This window comes from Pseudophryne corroboree, chromosome 1 (assembly GCF_028390025.1).
Source record: "Pseudophryne corroboree isolate aPseCor3 chromosome 1, aPseCor3.hap2, whole genome shotgun sequence".
Taxonomy (NCBI): Eukaryota; Metazoa; Chordata; class Amphibia; order Anura; family Myobatrachidae; genus Pseudophryne; species Pseudophryne corroboree.
The window spans coordinates 169,494,493-169,500,590 of NC_086444.1; positions in this window are offsets into that span (position 1 = coordinate 169,494,493).

A 6,098-nucleotide genomic window follows, 5' to 3' on the forward strand; every position below is an offset into this window, starting at 1 on the left:
CCCTAACTTTACCCCTAATGCTAACTATACCCCAATGCTAACCCTAACCCTTATGTTACCCCTAACTATACCCCTAATGCTAGCCCTAACCCTCATGTTACTTACCCCTAATTATACCCCTACCGCTAACTATACCCCTAGGGGGTCATTCCGAGTTGTTCGCTCGCAAGCGGATTTTAGCAGATTTGCTCATGCTAAGCCGCCTCCTACTGGGAGTGAATCTTAGCATCTTAAAATTGCGAACGATGTATTCGCAATATTGCGATTACACACCTCGTAGCAGTTTCTGAGTAGCTCCAGACTTACTCGGCATCTGCGATCATTTCAGTGCTTGTCGTTCCTGGTTTGACGTCACAAACACACCCAGCGTTCGCCCAGATACTCCCCCGTTTCTCCGGCCACTCCTGCGTTTTTTCCGGAAACGGTAGCGTTTTTTCCCACACGCCCATAAAACGGCCTGTTTCCGCCCAGTAACACCCATTTCCTGTCAATCACATTACGATCGCCAGAACGATGAAAAAGCCGTGAGTAAAATTCCTAACTGCATAGCAAATTTACTTGGCGCAGTCGCAGTGCGGACATTGCGCATGCGCATTAAGCGGAAAATCGCTGCGATGCGAAGAATTTTACAGAGCGAACAACTCGGAATGACCCCCCTAATGCTAGCCCTAACCCTCATGTTACCCCTAACTATACCCCTACGCAAACTATACCCCTAATGCTAGCCCTAACCCTCATGTTACCCCTAACTATACCCCGACGCAAACTATACCCCTAATGCTAGCCCTAACCCTCATGTTACCCCTAACTATACCCCTACCGCTAACTATACCCCTAATGCTAGCCCTAACCCTCATGTTACCCCTAACTATACCCCTACCGCTAACTATACCCCTAATGCTAGCCCTAACCCTCATGTTACCCCTAACTATACCCCTAATGCTAGCCCTAACCCTCATGTTACCCCTAACTATACCCCTACCGCTAACTATACCCCTAATGCTAGCCCTAACCCTCATGTTACCCCTAACTATACCCCTACCGCTCACTATACCCCTAATGCTACCCCTAACTATCATGTCACCTCTAAGCCTAATGTTATCCCTAACTATACCCCTAATGCTAACTATGGGCCTAATTCAGTAAGGATTATAAATTCTGCTAATAAGCAGAATTTGCAATCCTTTTGTTCGCATGTTAGGGGGCCGCCCATTGCAGGGCAATGCCACCTAGCATGCTGACCGCCGCATCCCCCCTTTGATGAAGCAGAAATTGCGATCGCATCGCAATTTCTGCTTCATCGTAAAATTTGAGGTTGCCTCCTGCTGGCGCAGCTTAGCTGCGTCGGCAGGTGGCACGCCGCCATGTTTCTGATCGCAGCCGCCGTGATCATGCCCAAACAACGCCCCCTGTTTCCTAAATGCTGCCCCTGTTTGCCCGCATCCGCCCCTGCAACTCTCCGTCTCCGCCTAGGAAACAGAGCATTACCGCCCGCCCCGCGAACACCTCTGCCTGATTGACCCTAATGTTACCCCTAATGCTAGCCCTAACCCTAATGTTACTGATAAGCCTAATGCTAGCCCTAACCCAAACTGCGGGGTCTATTTATACCCCTTTTACACCGCCAGCTTTGAACATGTGTTATTGCACATGAGCGGGCATAACCCATGTTGTTGTGAGGTTTTAAAGGGCTCAGTTGAAATAATCCGTCTCGAATGACCCGATACTCGGGTAGCTTGCAGGGGTGAACACGGATTCAAACTGGCTCGCTGTGTTGTGTAAACGGGAAGCCGGGTTGCTGCAGCCCATTTCCCGCTCACTCTGTGTGGACGGGCGGCGCTTGGATATCATGTGTGCGCAGCAGGGAAGCACCCGTGTCAGGCTCCCAGGTGCGACCCGCCTCATTTGGTCTAAAAGGGGTATTACTAAGCTTTAGACGGAGATAAAGTGGATGGAGATAAAGTATCAGTCAATCAGCTCCTAACTGACATATCACAGGCTGTGTTTGAAAAATGACAGGAGCTGATTGGCTGGTACTTTATCTCAGTCCACTTTATTTCCATCCAAGGCTTAGTAAATAGACCCCACAGTGGGCCCCTAACACTAGCCCTAAAAGTAACTTTACCCTAACGCTAGCCTTAACCCTAACTTTACCCTTAACCATAACGCTAGCCCTAACCCTAATGCTAGTGAACCTTAATGCTAACTCTAATGCTAGCACTTACCCTATCTTTATGTCATAGCGCCATTTTCCCGCTTATCTATGCAGCACTGATGATGCTGATGCGGGACTCCAGTGAGGTGCTTAATGAAGAAATGGGTGCAGGATGTGTGATGTGAGCCCCCTGGACCTGTGTGCATTGCACACCCTGCACCCACTATAGATATACCCCACTGTACTAGCCCTAACTCTAACCCTAATGCTAGTGTTGATGTTTTGACTGTCAACATTTTGCAGATGCTGACATGTTAGATGTCGACATTTCAACCATGTCATCATGATAACATTCACCATTCTGAAGGTTGACATTATGAATGACGGCATACTTCTATCAACACATATTTCAAGAAAAGCAGCACACAACAGCAATGCTGTACCTGAACTGAATCTAGTGACTCTTTTCACACTCAGGGCTAGATGCATCATCGCTTGGAGAATGATAAAATAGATAAAGAAAAAAGTACTAGCCAATCAGGTACAAACTGCCAAGTCACAGACTGTGTTTAAAAAATGGCAGTTAGAAGCTGATTGGCTGGGACTTTTTCATTCTCCATTTTATCACTTTCCAAGCGATGATGCATCTGGCCCTCGGATTTGATGAAATGAACAACATTCCAGACTCCACACAGCACTGTGTTCAAACCCTTCGGCTCTTCTCCACAATAAATATAAACTCAAATATACCACAAAAAAATCAACAGAATTGCAATTGTGTTATAATAAAGTTCATAGTGAGCTTATATCGCCACTCCCATATCCTCTATTGGAATGATGAGATTACGATATGTATCAAGCTCCAAAAAGTTTTTGTTTTTTTTCCAGATCTTATAGTGTTTATTTAGCTGCAACTTTTCTGATCCCTACTCTGAGTTCCTTCTCCTCCGCTCTACCTTACCCACCTCATTTGTGCCTGCAATCATAGGAGATATGTAACATACGTCTTCAATATATATGTTTATTTGTCACCATCATTAATTGCACACTTCCAAAATCAGGCACTAAAACTCCCAAACTTTCTTGAATCACGGCGTCCTAGAGTATCAGCATTTCTTTCACAGTTCTTTATTGATAAAGCAGTTCTTTATTGATAAATTTTGAAGAAAAAAAAAATTAAGTAAATTGTGCCTACCTGTCATACTTAGGTCAGTTATTGCACAGTTTTGCTTCTGATCACTGGCATATTTATAATGGGTGAGCGTGTGTAGTGCACACAGGCTCCTGAGTCTGGAAATGGGGCCCACACCGCACACGCTGCACCCATTTTTTCAATACTTTACCCCTCCAGAGTCCAGAGCCAACAACAGCAGAGCTGCATAAATTGCCAGGAAAATGGCCGCTGCACCATTTTCCCATAGATTTGCGCATGCGCATTAGGGTCTAAACACTCTAGTGCTCAGACTCTCTTCAGCGCTGCTCCACTGCCAGGTGGCGGTAGAGAGGTGGGGGACCGCATAGAGGAAGATGCACACTGGCCTCCTCCTCTCTTAAAGTGCCTCTACTTCTGATTGTCCACATGTTTTATGATTGGCAGCCACTAGCACTGGTTTTGTCTATCACTTTGACCATAAATAATTTGATCTGGTCCTGGACAACCAACCCAAGGCACCCCTGCAAGATCCTCGTAGGTGCCTAGGCACACAGTTTGGGAAACATTGCACTAAACAAGTAGAGCCCACTCTTGACTGCTGTATTTAAAAATGTGGGCTGTAGTAAATAAAATGTACCACTTGTCTCTGAAGTTCTCTGCTGGTCCAGATAATGTTAATTACCTGCCCTTAAGACAAGTCAAGGCTGTAACTACTAGGGGATTAAAAGCAGTGCTTAGGGGGCATCACCATCACTGTATTTGCCATGCAAAATGCCTGGAACAGTATCCTGCAGCCTAGGAAGCTGCCACATGGAGCATCTTTGAGAAGCTCTAGGTGCCTAGAACCGGCGGTAAGCCACCACAGAGCAACAAGGAGCATTCTTGGGACACTCAGATGCTATCTATTGCCAGCAGTAAGCCGCCACAGAGCCACACAGAGCGTTCTTGGGATGCTCAGCTTCTACCTAGTGCCAGATTTTTGGAAGAGCTTTCCTAGGCTGAAGACCATTCATACTTACTGATGAAATGTTTGCAGATGATACAACAACGATCAGCAAAGTAAGTTGCAATGTCTTGTGACATTTCCACCATTATTGATAAACCCCATAAGTGGTCAGTTATTCCAGTAGTCTGGACCCTCAGTCCCAGCACTTCGGTCATGTGAGATATCACAGCAGTCTACAGCAGCCATAAGATAACCATACACATAGGCCGACACATAGGCGTGCGCACGGGGGGTGCCTGGTGCGCACAGGCACCCCCTAATGCATGGCACCCCCCACGCCTGTTGCAGCACAGCGATCGATGACCATCCTGTGCCCCGACCCTCCTGACGCCTGCCGCCGCAGCCGGACACAGCGCTCACTCTGTACTATTGGCTGCCGGCGCACTGGGTACATAGATGCATACTCCTGGCTCCGCCTCGCGATGTGACGTTAAGATGTCACACCGCGCTCCTTCCGTCCCTGCTGCCCGCGCTCAGTCTCTCTTCTTTCACGGCGTTCAAATCCTCTTGTGCCGCGGCCACCACGCAGCATCACGGTCAGCATGCCTCTAATGAGGACTCAGACCCGGAGGACCCACGTTCAGCAGAAAAAAACAGAGGGAGAGGGAGAGAAAGTTCACTGAGGACTCGGAGTGTGTGTCTCTGAGGCAGTAAGTCTGTGTGTGAAATGCTCAGTGCTGCAACCTACTCCTACAGGGAAGAGAGGGGCCAGGCCAGCCTGTGGGAATAAAATAACATGTATAAATGAAGTAAAGTTACAATAAAAAAAAAGAGATCTGTGTGTGCACTCAGAGAAAAAAATTAAAAGAAAAAAGGTTACATAAATATATAAGCCAGGGAGCCAAACACTCAGTAGTTCCCTGAGTGCACCTATAGATCTAATTCTTTCCTTTTTTGAAACGTACTGTATTTGGCCAGACCAGCCAGGGAAAATAACAGCTTCATACTGTGTGTGGTAATGTGAATTCAGCTCATACTGTGTGGAGTAATGTGAATTTGGCTCATACTGTGTGGAGTAATGTGAATTTGGCTCATACTGTGTGGTGTAATGTAAATTTGGCTCATACTGTGTGTCGTAATGTGAATTTCAGCTCATACTGTGTGGCTTAATGTAAATTTGGCTCATACTGTGTGTCGTAATGTGAATTTCAGCTCATACTGTGTGGCGTATGTGAATTTGGCTCATACTGTGTGGCGTAATGTGAATTTCAGCTCATACTGTGTGGCATAATGTGAATTTCGGCTCATGCTCTGTGGCGTAATGTGAATTCGGCTCATACTGTGGGGCGTAATGTGAATTCAGCTCATACTGTGTGGCGTAATGTGAATTCGACTCATACTGTCTGGCGTAATGTGAATATGGGTCACTACTGTCAGTAGCTGGTGAGCATGGGGACATGTGTGACAAATGCTGGTGTCCTGCAGAGTTGAGGTCTGATGGCATAGATAGAGGCAAATGTGGCTCTGATGGCATATGTGTAAATTTTAAACTTTACTTGTATTATATTAAAACTTAAATGTTGGGCCCCCTAAATCTCCTGTACTTTTCAGAGTGGCCCACTCAAAATCAGCGTGTAGGTGCTGGGGGGTGCAAGTGGTGGGGTTTGTGAGGGGGGGAGGTGAATGTATATGCACTAAGCCCCCACTATATTGTTCCACCACTGGGTCAGGGATAGGTTCAGGAAGTGTGAGCAGCAATAGGGTGCAGCAGCAGCGAGGACTCGGGGTTATGCCATAGCGGCATCGGCCAGTGGTCGCACTATTATGTTTCATTTTAATTTACT